Here is a 16505-nt window from a genome sequence, read left to right as displayed (position 1 = left end):
AAATTGAGTTTCGATTTAAGGACTGATATTTATTGGATTATAAATAAATTATAGAGGGTTTAAGATAGATTTTCGTGAATGAAATGTGAGATAGATATATTGGGATTGCAAGAGATAAATTTGAGTAACTAGAGAAATAAATAAGATATTTAAGCTGAATATTGATAAGTATATATATTAGATTATAATAAAAGATAAACATTGTTTCAGACATATTTTAATGAATCCTTAGTGGGATAGATATGTCTTTGTTAAGGAAAACAACTTGGTACATTGAGGAATAAATAAAATATATTTTTGTTTATGGTAAATTAATTCAGCTTTATTTTTGTATTAAGATTAGTTTGATTATAAATCAAGCTAAAATGCAGACAATTATTATAATGAATATAAAAAGAGAATTTAAGAGAATATTAAAAGAGAACTAAATTTAAGAAAGTAGACAAATGAACGATAGGTATGGTATTTTTATGAAACTAGAAATTTTATGTTTTTTATGAGAATAGAGTGTCATAGATAGAAATAAAGCTAAAGTACAGTGTGTGTGTATATACATATATATATTAGTGAAAGAAAGTGGGATATTTGCTTGATTATTGATAAATAGAAATTTGAATAAGTAGAGAGATGAATAAGAGATATGTTAATTTTTATGAAAATAAAAAACTTAATATACCTTATTGGAAAAAATATAAAAATTTTAAGTAACACAATAAATCAGATACGTGTGAGTTTGTTTAATGATCGGGCTTTATTTGGTTATATATAAAAATAAAATGGACTTGGAATAAATTTAATGCAAATATAGTATGATATATTTCTTATTGATAAAAATAGTTTGCATAATTATTGGAATAAATAAGATGTATGTTACAGTATGGAAAGTAAAAATATTATTGTCCTTAGGTAAATATATTTATGTGGATATTAATTTATTATGCCTGATTCAGAGAGAGATTTAAATTAATGTATTATATTTAGTTCACTTTTTTTGTTAAATTAAGCAAGCAAGATGAAATGTTTTATTTTTGAAGGTTCAGTTCACTTAATATAAAGCTTTTATTTCCTAACCCTTGACCTTTTTTATGAAAGATTTTGCAATGAAACTGAAATAACTAGCATACTTTTACCAAGATATATTGACTAACAATCTTCTGAATAGCATACTTTTATGCCTTGGTATAATGACAAGGAATTAGTACATCTTTATCAAGATGTAAAATATTAGATGGAAGAGACAAATAAGTGAGTCATCTCGAGTTAACTCTGAATGAAAAATATATTTTATGTATTCATTAAGAAAATGTTTGTTGGCATATACTGTTCATAAGGCATATTATGAAATTGATTCTATGAAGAAGAGATAGCACCCCATGACACGATTGGATGATAGCCCAAATATATATAAAAAATTGATGATTTATTTGGCATATAACATTGATTGGGAGTTGTGAGAGGGAGAATTTTTTTAAAAGAGAGAACTATTAAAGGATTGAAGTTTATCCAAAACATTTATAGATACCTATGTCAATATCCATATCCTCCCATGGGTAGATTACTTTTTAAAGATTATTTCATTATCTAATTCCTAAATTTTTGGCCTAGAATATTGATGAGGCATAATGAGAGTGCAGATCTCATGATAAAAATTTAATGGGATGATGGATTAGCTCAAACCTATATTGATCTATGAGCCAATATCCTTATTATATACGTTCATATATTGGATGGTAGTAGATATTCTCAGTAGGTAGATATTTTATAACAAAATTATTCATATGTAAAAAAAGTGGTAGCTAATTCATCCCCCCATGTAAAGTTTTTATATCTTTCACGATCGACATACTTCATATATAAAATCTCTTACATGTTAATCTCATGATTCAAGTTCGCGTCTCCCACACCTACATTTATTTTAAATTTTAGTTTCTAATTTGAATTTTATTCAATTTTATTCCCTCGTTTTAATGATACAACCAGTATCTTTGGTCAGTTAAATTGAAAGTGTGATTTCAAATACTTTTCCTCAGTTGGAGTTTATATAAAAGATATCTAAGTTTTATTTGGGAAAATTTTATCTTACTTTTAAATATAGCAACAAAATATAAACAAAAAATAGCCCAAAATTCAGTCTAATAAACAATGGTTTCTGGTATCTTTAACATTTTGAGGCCATCCACTACTTAACCATACATTATATTTATAATGATCTATCATATTTATAGTCATATGGGATGTCCTAGCTTATTTAATTTATTACTTTAACCAATATTATAACATGCTTATCCCACTTATCCTCAGTATTTCTACTTTTCCTTGGAATTTTCTAGATGATAAATTCTGATGATCATAAGAATAAATAATATCATAATATCATAACTAATGCCTTTGAGATATTTATTGATGAAAAATATTAAATATATTATGAAACACTACCAAAATAGAAATAAAATTAGAAAAAAGGATTGTGAAAAGTAGTAGTGCATTCATCAAGGGACATCTCTGGTAAAATAATATAGGCCCTCTACATTCATAACCTAGTATATTGTTTTCAAAAGGAAGTAAAAACGTTATAACAATGAGAAATAATATAGGTTTAACATGTCAATGTGTCCCCTAGATGATGAAGTAAAAGGCTAAGGGTATTTCCTTTAACGCCCATGAATACCTACTTGACAAAGACAAGAGCTTTTTATTCTAACTAGGAGAATCTATGACATGAAAAAAATTGTTTGTAGTGTAAAACAAAGAGGAAAATAGTGGCACAACACATACTTACTTTTCAGCTGTTTTAAATAGTCAATACTCAGCAGTCTTCTTATTTTTCTTGGTATTTTCTTCTTTCTCTTAATCTTTGTCTTCTTCTTATTCTTCCTCTTGTTATATGTCATATTCTTATTCTTCCCCTTCTTCATCTTCTTGATTTTATTCATCTCTTCCTCTTATTCATCATCAGGTTCTTCTTTTTCTTCTTTATCATATTATTATTATTTTTATTATGCTTCTTTCTCTTCTTCTTTTTTGTGTTAATATTTTCCTTTTTCTTCTTCCTCATCTTGCTATTCTTATTTTTCTTCACCTTTTTTTGTTTAATTATCAGGTCTTCCTTTTCTTCCACCTCTGTTATCCTCATTCTTCTTATCATTTTTAAAATGCTGTTTTCATTGACTGGATTTTTAAAATCAATGAGATGATCAAAGGGGATTTCTTACTTTCAGTTATTAAATATTTTAGCTTACACCATTCAAGTGATTATTTCACTTCTTTGTGGAGGACTGTCATCAGAACTTACTGAACTTTTTAATTCAAATATAACAATTAGTGGAGATTTTTAATTTTTAGTCAACGCCATTTTGGCAATTTTTTCACTTCTTATAATTATTTGTATTATTGTTATTATTCCCCTTCATCAACTTCTTCCTCTTCTTCTTGTTTTTCTGTCTTCTTCTTTTTCTTCTTATTCGTCCTCTTCTCTTTCAATGTTTATTCCTCTTTTATTTGCCTTTTTCTTACCATTCTTTTTGCTATACTTCTTACTCTTCTGCTTGTTTCATTTTTCTTGTTTTTATTTATTTTCCATTTTCATGATTCTTCCTATTCTTCTTGTTTTTCTTTGTATTATTTCTATTCATCTTCTCTTTGCCATGCTTCTTCCTCTTCTTCTTCTTTTCATGTCTTCTATTTGTCACGATTCTTCCTATTCTTTTTGTTTTTCTTTGTATTATTTCTATTCATCTTCTCTTTGCCATGCTTCTTCCTCTTCTTCTTCTTTTCATGTATTTTTTTATATGTCTTCTATTTTTCATGATTCTTCCTATTCTTCTTGTTTTTCTTTGTCTTATTTGTATTCTTCTTCTCTTTGTTATGTTTCTTCCTCTTATATTTGTTTTTCTTTGTCTTCTTCTTCTTATTATTTTTCTTATTTGTCTTGTTCTTCCTCCACTTCTTTTTATGTTTCCATTTCATGTTCTTGCTTCTTCTCTTCTTTTGCATCTTCCTCTTCTTTCTCTTCTTCTTAATTGTATTCTGATATTTCTTCATGCTTATCTTCTTCTTCTTCTCCTGCCTATTTTTCTTCTTATTCCTTGTCTTTTTCTTCTCCTTATTCTTTCTATTCTTATTCTTCTTCTTCCACCTCTTCCTATTCTTATTTCTTTTCTTTTTTTTCTGCTTCCCGTTATTCTTCTTCTTCCACTTCATCTTCATCCCATTCAATTTGTTCATCTTCTTCTCCCACTGATTCTTGTACTTCATATTCATTTCTTATATTTTGTGTTCTTCGTGATATAATTTTTCTTGTTGTTATATTATTATTATTCATTTTATCTTCTCCTTTTATTCATTTTCTTTTCTCTTGTTCTTTATGTTCTTCTTCTTCTTGTTCTTGTTATTTTTCTTTTTCCTCTTTTGTTTTTTTTTTCTTCCTGGTGATATTAATCTTCTTTGTTCTTCCCTCTCGTATTCCTCTTATTTTTCTTCACCTTGTTCTTCTTCCTATTCTTTTTTTTCTTGCTCGTGTTCTTGTTCTTGTTCTTGTCTTTGTTATTCATCATTATCATCATCATCATCATCATCATCATCATCATCGTTATCACCATCATCATCATCATCATCTTGTTATTATTATTCTTTTTCCTCCTCTTCTTCTCCTTCTTCTTCTCATTTTCTTATTCTTATTCTTATTTCTATTTTTATTCTTATTTTTATTCTTTTACTTCTGCTTCTGCCTCTGCTGCTTCTTCTACTCCTTCTTTATTGATTCATGAAAAAATATTCATGTATTTTGTAATATCTGGCTTAATCATATCTTAGAACAAAGTTTACATTAGTTCAGTAATATTTAAATTTCCTGTAAAATATTAAACAAACTAATGTATTTTTTTAATGTAATGGATGTTTTTTTCATTTTTATCGCTTAAAATGATTGTTTAATATTTAGTTCATAAATACAGAAAAGAATAAAGACAACCATTCTATAAAAAATCAATATGCATGATGTCAGTTGAATCATTTTACATAATGATTGAAAAATTCTTTTACTTCTATATAAGAATACTGTTTTTTAAACTGATCACAACAAAAATTATAAGATAATTTGTGATCAATTAAAGTGATTTTTATATCATCTAAGAAATATAAAAAAATAGGTGGAACAAAACTTTCCTTTTCTATATTTATGAACTAATTAGAATTCGAAGTGATAAAAAATTTTATTTTTTAATGTAATCAGTTTAAAAAACAGTATTGTTATATAGAAGAAAAATAATATTTCAATCATTATGTAAAATGATTCAACTGACATCATGCATACTGAATTGTTATAGAATGGTTGTCTTCACTCTTTTTAACTTCATGATCAAGATTTGAAAAACAGTATTCTTATATAGAAGTAAAAGAATTTTTCATCCGACTCATTAAATGGTTATGAAAATATTAATTTTATATTTTATGAATATTAATTTGAATCATGTTTTTTGAAAAATCTGACCTTAGTAATTATACTATAAAATTATTCAATGAAAATGTTTGAAAATATTAATTTTAACTTTCCTCGAAATGATAAATACAGACAATTCGGATTGTTTTGAGGGGTGATCATGAAATATTTTTGGCCCAGAACCACCACAACTAATGTGTAAGGGGTTTGGGGCCATCAGAAATTAACTATCATGGATAAAGTTATCATAATGAACTGTTAACTCATGCAAACTACAGCCAAATTTATAGTAAAGCAGATAATAAGATCAATTGATAATTATCATAAGATTAAAAAAGTAATAATATTTAAATTCAGCCTATCTATTCTGAGAATGTGAGATTTTATCAAATAATATTAATAAATATCAAAAAATTTAATAGCTCTTGTTTTATTTACTCAAGACATCAATTATTTAACCAGCCTAGATAAATATAATTTTGAAAATTTTCTTAGATTGAGAGATACATAGAGATAATGAAACAATAACAATTTTATTACATATATTATACATAGAAAATAATTTAATGATCATTTAATCTTATAAAATTGACTATAATAATGAAATATTTTTAAATCAATTTATTTTCAAATATAAGAGACGAATATTGTATTTTGAGTGTCATTTTTACCTTATATTTCTACAGAGATTTGGATAACTTTTAATTGAGTATACTAAGATAAAATTGAGGTCGGATTGAAGATCTACATACCTTAGAACATATATCAGAATGGACAAGAACATATTATGGATTGAGCACATTGAGAGATTTTGATTGAATCAATATTACTTAAACTTAAATAAACGTTGAAATTGTATAAATTGACAGAAAGTATTTCACTTATTTATATGATTTTACTGGAATGGAAGGAAATAAATTGTACTCTAATTATTGGACTGGCCTCTTGATAAACTCACAATTAGGGGTAAAATGACATCTTCATGAAATTGAGTTTCATCAATAATACTTATAAACCTTTACTCGTAAAATAATTTGATAATTCAGTGATGTGCAAGGTCGTTTCCATACTTAAAGGATCTTAGGGAACGAGCTCCCTCAATGGGGTGAGTTCGAGAAAGGGAGAAGGATTACATATAGTATAAGTGATAGAGATAGAATGAATAAAATGGGAGTAGGAATAGAGTAATGGATAAAATGGAAGATGCTAGTGATTTCAATTTTCTTAAATATGTAAAGAGTGGACACATAACGAGATCATGATGGTGTAGGTGATACGTGAGGTGGATGGTACAAGATGGTAAGTTTTTTGGTTGGTTGTTGTTGGGAGGGTAGTCGCCTTATTTAGGTTACCCCACTTACAAGTAAACAAGATATGGAAATGGCGACTAAGGTTGCTGTTTTCATTATTACCTTCTTTGTGCATGTTTAGGGGGACAGTAGATTGATTTATCCAAAGCTTTGTTGGTTGTTTTGAGAACATTGATCCCACTCTAATAAATAAATAGAAGAATTAGTTTAAATATGGAAGCGGTGAGGGCTTTTTTAACTCCTTCAACTGTCTAAAAGACGGAAATAAGATATAAAGAAGGTCATATAGCTCTTGCCTAAAAGGGACGTTCTAAACGGCCAGAACCACACGTGCACGTTTCAGAATTACTTATGATAATAAAGATTGAGGGTTTTTCATATGGGAAGGTACGTGATCCCCCTCAATCCCCCTCGGGTAATCTTCTTTCTTCTTCTGATTCAATTTCTTCTTCTGTTCTTTATTTCATAACCGAAGGCGCAACTTTGGAAGCGAAGCGGCGGGGCGGGAGCGAAAGAAATAAAAAAAGAATACATTGATAGATATGAGCGATGAATTAGATTGATAGATGATCTAACTAAATGTTTTGAAGAATGACCAATGAGAGGCAAGCACTAAAGACAGCAGGAACACCCGTGATGGACCTTAAAATTTTAACTTTCGTACAATCCACCTCTCTAGGAGGAAGTGAGCTGAAAGATACTTTTACAAATTTCAGGAGCTCCATTTAAAGCATTTAAAGCATTGATAAATCCAAAATGATAGTAATATATATGTGCAATTCTAGCTAATTTATCTACTTCTTTATCTTTATCTGAATATATTATCAACATTTATGTTAAGTTGTGAAAAATCATGAAATAAAATCACCTTTTTCTAATTTGGAGTTAATTATTATCATTTGTGGGACTAACCCCACTTAACTCAATGAGTTAAGTGGAATGAATCTCACTCTCTTCTTAGTTGATGTGGAAGATGCAGGAATTAGGTGAAAATTTCATGAATAAAGGGGATATTTAAATGAAGAGGAAGCTATTTGGAACAGAGGAGCAGGCTCAGCCACAACCTTGGGCCAAGAAAGAAGGCCCAAAGCAAGACAGTTGGCTCTAGTCTAAAGGCCCATTAAGGATGCTCCACTAAACCCACTATGAGAGGCATGTTGGGCCAAAGAAAGGAGGGCAAGGGGAAGGTCCAGTCATGATTATTTATAGACATTTCAGGGGCTTAAATGCTGATTGGAGGACAACCTTGGACGTGGATCCAAGTCAGAGAAAAAGATCCAGCCATTCAATCCACAAAACATCCAAGTGTGGAGACTTAAAGATAGCACCTTTAATGCTAATTAAGGAAATAAACCTTGAACGTCCAGGGGGTATTTCAAAGGTCTCAATGCTAATTGGAGGACCATAATGGACGTGGATCATGACCCTGAAAAGAAGATCTGGCCATCCACTGTATTAAAAATCCAATGGCTCTCATTTGCTCTCTCTCCCTATATAAACCCCTTCACCCTATTGTAATATTCATCTTGTGAATCAATCCAAAGTAATATTTGGTGGCCTAAGTGCAATTGAGTCATAGATCCATTCACCTCAGTGAGTGCCAGGCTGAGAAGGAAGCATCCAGGGCTGAAGAAGCTGGTGGAAAGGAGAAGAAGAAGTCCCTTGGACCTTGGCGGGTGTGACAAAGAGGTTACCTTCTTATTTCTCCTTTTTCACTCTTTTATGTCTTAGATCAGATAGCCAATATCCAAACGGTTCCAATGCATCCAACCACGCTCTAAAATTCATTCTAGAACTCATTCTAGAGTGAATTTAGTGCAGTCCACTTTTTCTCTCTCCTCCACCAAGCCACTTTCCCCATTTGGCATCTGGACTTAGCCAAATTTGACTAAGTCTAGAGCGCCAGCCTGTTCCATTTCCTATTTTGTTTTGGCTTTAAAACACTCCTAAAAAATCCTAAAAAAATATTTTCTGCCTACTAATATTATTATAACATTATAATTATATTTTAACTTTCCTTGTTTTATATTTTTATTTAATTAGTTATTTATTTTCATATGTAGCAAACCTACTCCTAAAATTATTAAAAAATATATAACTAAAGCACAAATTCTTAAGGAAAATCCCTTGCTCCCTGTGGATAAACCCTTACTCTCCCTGCGCTAGTAAGGTTATTATAAATTTTTGTTGTTTTAATTCGGATAAACCAACGACACTAATTAGTGAAGTTAGCTCATCACTAATTACCCCAAAATCTGAATTATCTAGCATCCATTTAAAGCATATGGATTTTATCAAAAGATTTCTCTCTCCTCAGCTACATCAGAAAAATCATGTCATTCTGTTAGGGCTTTCTCTCGTCATGATATTTAATGAGATGATTGGCTGAGATTCATACTTGTCAGCCGCGAGGAACAGACCCCATTTTGCCAAATGTCGTGCTTTGGAAAATGACAAAGAGGAATAAAAGTATTTATAATAATAATGTAGACTATAAGAGGACATGTGACGTGATGGCGTGTAAGTGCACCACGTCAGCGTCCTCCCTCTTCTCCTCCAATAATTGAATCACACCTAGGTATTATATGTACATGTGGGCTGATCTTTGAATAAGAATATATGTAGAATGATGAGGTTAGAGCAATATTTATGAGATTATTGTTGTTATCTACTACAATAATCTCACTATATATGTATAAATTGTTATTATCTACTACAATAATTTTATAAATATTGCTCTAACCTCATCTTTTTTGCAATACATGCATGAAAAGATGAATTTCTTAACATAATGCTTGAATTTATTTGTAGGGGAAGCCTTACAATTTCAACGATATCTGGAGAGAAATGAAGAGTGGTTATCAAAAGGAAGTCCTGTAAATGAAGTGCATCATCCTAGGAAGTGAAGTGAAGAACTGAAAAAAGGGAGGAGAAGAGATCTCTATCTCAGCCATTCTATCTCTCAAATTTTCTCTCTACCTCCCCATCTATAGATATCTCTCTTTTTCTCCCTATTGTACCTTTCTAACCCTAGACTTCTCTCTTTTTCTCTCTTGGTCTATACTAATTTTGCATATCATCACTGTAGGAGCTCAAAAATTTTGCTATCATTACTAAGACATTTCAACCAATCTCGTCCATCACAAACTGGCATAGAACCAAGGGGCTTTTGTTACATTAATAGTAACTAAACCCAAACAATGATCACATACACCAATTCAATGAATGATATAGATCATGTATGCATGTGTAGCATGGAAATTACACAACACGTGATTCATACATGTACATTTCCAACTTAGTCCTTCGGATTCTGAATGGAGATCAACTGAAGTTTGTTCAGACATGCTTAAATTTAGCATATTATTCATGCATGAAAAGAAACTCCATAAAGTGTCTATTACTGAATGAACATCAAAATACAAACTGCCACTGAATTACATATCCTCATGAGGTATTAAACCCATATGAGCAGTATGCTCATGAAAGACCTTTGGCGGCAGTCCTTTTATGAGTGGATCTGCTACCATGGAGTTTGTCCCAATATGCTCAATAGACAACTGCCCTGTCTGAACTTTTTCTTTCACAACTAGGAACTTGATATCAATGTGCTTTGATTTCGTTAAGCTCCCGTTGTTATTGGCAAACATAACGGCTGATTGATTATCACAATAGAGCTGTAGCGGTCTTTCAATGCCATGAACGATTCTCAAGCTTGTGACAAAATTCTTCAGCCAATTGCCTTGATTTGATGCTTCATAGCATGCTATATATTCTGCTGCCATAGTAGAAGATGCTATCAATGTCTGCTTTGCACTTCTCCAAGATATAGCTCCTTCTGCTAACAAAATAATATAGCCTGAAGTAGACTTTCTGCTATCAACGCATCCAGCAAAATCAGAATCGGAATACCCAATGATCTCCAATTGATCTGATTTCTTGTATGTGAGCATATGTCATTTTGTTCTCTGAAGGTATCGCATGACTCTCTTGGTTGCTTTCCAATGATCCATACCTGGATTACTTAAATATCGGCCAAGTACACCAACAATATAAGCAATATCTGGGCGTGTACAAACTTGTGCATACATAAGACTCCCCACAGCTGATGCATAAGGAATCTTTTGCATTTCTCTGTCTTATGCTCTCTCAGCTTTCTTCTCTTCTCTATGCTATGTCTGTTGGCATTCAACGCTCATAGCAGAGATGATCGAGCACACCAATCGTTGCTGCAATATTGTGGAATTCAGTTCTCCTTGCATGCAAAACATGTTGGGTAGTTTTTTTATGAAACTTCTGAAATTAATCTCATCGGTTAGGAAACTAATGTAACTCTTAATTGAAATCAATTTTCAATGATTGAGTTTAGAATGTAAGGGCTCAATTGAATTAAGTTCCCTTTTATTATCTTTTATAACTTACCCAATTTCTCGCTTTATCTTCTATTTACTTCACCTTTTAGATCCCTCATTTGACTTTTCTCTATTCTGGTTCGCTATCTTTTCTTGCTCTTTCACTTTATCTGGTAGTAACCACATCCTAAAATCTTTATGGATCAACCTACAAGTCTATAAAATCTAAAATTTTACACATAGTTTCAAGTTATAAGCAATGGATTTGTGGTTTCATACACAAAACAAATTTGATTTTATTAGGTGCCATGTGTCTGTGACATGTCATCGGCGTCCCAACTTTTGACCTATCAAAAGTTTAAAAATAATGCTTTTTTGATTGTTTTTGCCTCAGTCCTCACATAACCTTTATTTCAAGAAACCCATCCTCTTTTTCTATTGGGCCATGTCATCCTTGAGTTTAAAAAGCTAATAGAGAATTTTTTAAGCAACAAATTCCATTATTGCATCAGTAATCGCAATGCCGTAACGATCTACGATCAATGATTGGCTGATGCAACTCATTAAAAAAGTTCAATAATTGGCTGTTGGCAATCATTAATCATTACTGTTAGTCGGTTGCTGTTCAATGAATCGAACAGTAACATGTGGCATCACAAAAATAAGAGGCTTAACAATACTCCAAAATCAATATTAAATTTAACATAAGCCCGAAAATTATAAATTAAAATGTATTTCAACTTAGAAAAATAATATCTTTAAAAATATAGTATCGAAAAATTCATGGAAATTTGATGGTGTCAAAAAATTATGTTCTTTCGGAATTGGATTTCAGAAAAATCATTAAATGTACTCATAATGGATAAAATTCAAAATATCAGCCTACAAATAAATCTGATAATTTTAAGCTTGATAACACATATATACAATTGATTTAATTCAAATAAACATATAAATATGATCATATTAACCTAATAAAAATATGAGTTATCAGCTCTGACAATCATGGAACTTTTAATGTTATTTATAAGAAAATATTTTTTTTAAATGATCAATTGAGATAATAATATATTCATTAGAGATTAAATGAAGTAATACTATTCAATAAGCGCACTTAGTCCAAGAGGACAAAGATGATATCTTCACATGAATTTGGGAACCTAGGGTTCAAAGGCTATAAGTATAAGACTAATCAAATATTGTGGTGAAATGTGAAATTCATTTTTTTAACCTTATTTTAAGGGCTAACGAGTTTATTTTCATAGAATATTTAGAGTAATAACTAGAACGTTTATATTATTAAAGTGAAGAAGATAAATATGTTTATATTATTAGAGTAATAACGAGTTTATTTTTCTATTATTACACTTATTAATATCCTTTTGTAAAACAATTATCCTATTTAAGATTAATAAAATAAACTTCACTCTGCTTATCACAAAAACTTTTGAGCTACTCAATCAATTATTATTATAAAAGACCACATATTAAATATAAATAGGTAGATTTATTTACTAATTAAATAAAAATTATTAAGTATCAATATCCAACCTTATCCATTATGATTCACATAACTTGCTCGGCTTGAAGACTTTAAGGCAGTGTACACGTTGGCAGACAAAACCCAATACGTTAAATCCTGTGATTCCCTATAATAGTGTATTAGGAAATCGAAAATACAAACAATTCAATATTAATTTTTTGGCTCGTTGATAGATAAACGTCTAGTAAATGAGCTTAATTTATTTGTATAACCTACTCATTATACACTTAAAATTCACATATTTTCTAATGATACAAAACTAAAGAATAATACTCCCATACTCTTTAGTGAGTCTTGTGTTGATGCATTCACATGTAGGTACTTTGTACCAGATGATATTATGGAGAGTTATATTTACTATCATAAGCATTTTTTTAGTGAGGGGAACATATGACAGGTTCAACCTACAAATTCGTGGGTTTATTAAATGACTTAAAACATACAAAAATCAAAAAGTTTATAAATTAATGTTGGTAGGATGTATTTGAAACATTATGTATGAAATAAGTATTTAAAATTTTAAGAATATAAGTATATGTTCTTTATGGACCCATGTAATGATGGAGGACCATCCAGTTTATCGAGCTCCAACCTGTCACCGGCCACCTTTCAGAGTCCGAGCCAACATGAATAACCCACGCTTCCACTATCAGGTTCGAGAAGCGGCATCATTGTCTCGCCTTGTGTCGTGTGTCTTAATGTAATTTTTCCTTTTTCATCGTCTTTGGATTGTCGGGAGTCCCCTCCTGCGTGAGTACCGGCCTCCTTCATGTGTTTTTATTGTAGTTATGATTAGTGCCATCTTTAGGGCAAGGAAATCTATGTTGTACTTCTTCTCCCCCGAAAGAGCCCTTTTAAGGGGAAGCCCATTGGGCTTCCCCTTAAAAGGGATACCGATTGGGCCACCCACAACTGCCACTCCCTCTCTATAAGAAGGGGGAGGGGTGGAAGTGGGAAAGGGCAGGCTTGGTCATTGTGAAAATTCCAGACCTGAAGTTTATTTTGGCGGTTATTTTTTTAACGTGCTTGCTTTCTGAATGAAGAAGAAGACCTTGCTCTTGTCTGGCTACATTTGATTCTCGTCGATCCTTCCTTTGAGAGACAGGTGAATTTGATATTGAAAGAATTTCAGGGGAAGGTGCCCTCTTGCCGTCCTCGAGGTCCCTTTCCGTTGGAATTGAATCATCATTGCTGACTCCGTGTTTGAGGAAGAGAATTGGCGCTTGCGTCGTTGCACGACCTGCTGAAAACAAGAAAGTGGAAATTGTTTCACCGACTATACACTCCGCAGGATTTCTTTTCTCAACTGAAATTACTCGGAGATTCTCGACTGAATCGTCAACTGATATCTACAGGTTTATTTGAATCAGCTGTTTCTGTTTATCGTTCGTGTGGCATGTTGTATCGTTGCTCTCGTCGATCGAAGCCGCCACGGAACTTCTGCTATCTGATCAAACCGACGATCATTGATGGATTGTGTACGCTGGAGACTCTTCAACTACCCCTGTTCTCACAGTCTCAAGCGACGCCGACGTGATTCCTGACCGCAGCAGCTTTGAATACATCGTCCTCCGCTTCCGGCTGCGTTGACATCTGCTTTGCAGGATCTTCGAAATCTCACTGTCCTCGCTGTTTTCTCGTGTATCTTTGTAACTGCATTTACGGCAGTGTTGATTGAAGGTGTTGCTGCGTCTTCTGGTCGCTCCTATCTGCTGTGGATATCGACAAATACATCAATGAATATCCTCGCCAACCTACCTCGAATAGTCTCTGTCAGCTACTGAAATAACACTCTTGAACAGTGGGAAGAATCATGCCGACGAGGAACCCTTGTCGTGAGTGTGCCTGGCACTTAATGATTCCGTCGTTGACTCTCTGAAGAAAATACGTGCCCTTCTGACATCGAAATCACATACTATCTATTCTTCTTTGATGCAAACACGGTGCCTCTCTGGAATTTGAAAGCCCCTCAACTATCAACTAATGGAACCAATCGTCCATTGACTGTCCACGCTTCTTGGTGGACCGAGCACCTCAATTTTGACCCCACACTGCTCTGATAAGTTGTCTTGGATCTACTCTCAATGGATGTCTCAGACTTATGATTCATGGCCATAGATGTTATCTGTCCACAATCTTAGGTGTGTCTGTTCCCTTTTCATTTGCAGTGTTAATTAGTCTTTCAGTGCTGATCTCTTATCGCTCATCGCCCCGAGTGATTATACACGTGTTTAGGAATAGCCAACATTTTCGTGATATAACTTATCCTTGTCAGTGTTGGACTGGTGTCGCTCTCGGTGACAGTGTGGACGCTCACGGATGGCAAACGTCCCCTACATCGTCGGCCTTGATCTGAACAGCCGGTTCATTGGGAACCTGTCCGTGTCATAACCCATCCGGAGTCGACTAATTGCTTACGTCCCGGATCATATGACAATCGTCATACTTCTCGTTATTTCTTGAACTATACACATCATTTTACATCATCACTTGGTGTTTTGTGAATGACCCCTTTGTTGTGTAACACGATCCAAACGATCCCCGACCGTCATGTTACATCATGTAATTATTTAGTTTTACGTGAAATAAGGGACATGTATCTAAATTAAAATTTCAAATACTCATGGTTTTATGTAACTTTTGAAAATTATATGGTAGGTTTTGCATTAACATACAAAATGTTTTTTGATTAGTTATGTTCATAAGTATATAAATATGTTTGACTACATCAAGCCAGATAATTCAATGCCTAGTGAATGAGGTAGGTCATCCAATACATGAATTCAATCGGTAAATTTAGCTGACAAAGAAGTCACATGTAGGACATGAATGAACTTTAAACCTTCATCATTAAGATTATTGGGAACATTCTAAAATTCAAATTTTCAACATTCCAAACAAAGACATTCTTCCGTGATGGATTAATCAGAAAGTGATATTATAAGTACTAGAGGCAGCGCTTGAGGTGATGTTAGTGCCTAATGATAAATGTTTCATTTATGTTGTTTAATTATTATGATTTATACAAAAAGAATTATAATCTTCCATATGGGCACATACTGAGTAAGGATTGTACCAACATGAATAAGTGAATTTTAAATTTAATTTCAGTCTTTAATGATATAGATAAATTAAATCTAATTTAATAAAACCAGCTAATGAGAAGTCAATCAAAAAATTATAAATGATGAGAAAATAGGTTTCTTACTTAACTTAATTTGGTGAAATTTAATAAAATAATTTTATAAAATTTATAGAACGTCCTACAAAAAATAATAGTAAAATCTAGTTGATTTTCCTTGACTGGCACCTTGGTATTGTCAAGTGACGAGAAACAGCTGAGTTGATTGAGCAGAATAGATTTTGCCCTTGTATAATGCAGCAGATATGGATATGGTATGCGCAAAAAATGGAGTGGGCAAGTGATGTGGATTTACTTTCAGTGGTGGCAACAGATACGGAGGAGGATTAGCACTAACGAGCGCCGGAGTCCTTGGTGATGTGATAAATGATAAAAACCTAGGTTATCAACAACGGTAACTTCAAAATAATAATGATCACACTGGCCTCGTTTTCATGGGCCCGACAGTCCAAGTTGTGCTTGTTCTTCATGGATCTTGATGTGGTTCAATATTCCTTCAATCCTTCACCCTCAAAACACAAGATCAACCCAAAAATGATTTCCAATGCGCAAAGCACTATGTTAATTACAATTAAGCACAAAAATCCAAGGTCTCTTTTTTTTTCAAGGATGGGGTGGTCCATTTATAGATCTGAGATGATGGATGGATATTTGGGAGAAAGATGAAGCTACCTTCAAATTTCCAGCCCAAAATGGTTTTTGAATTATCAGGTATCACATT

Source organism: Wolffia australiana, chromosome 7, assembly GCF_029677425.1.
Source record: "Wolffia australiana isolate 7733 chromosome 7, ASM2967742v1".
Classification (NCBI taxonomy): domain Eukaryota; kingdom Viridiplantae; phylum Streptophyta; class Magnoliopsida; order Alismatales; family Araceae; genus Wolffia; species Wolffia australiana.
This window is presented reverse-complemented; position numbering follows the sequence as displayed.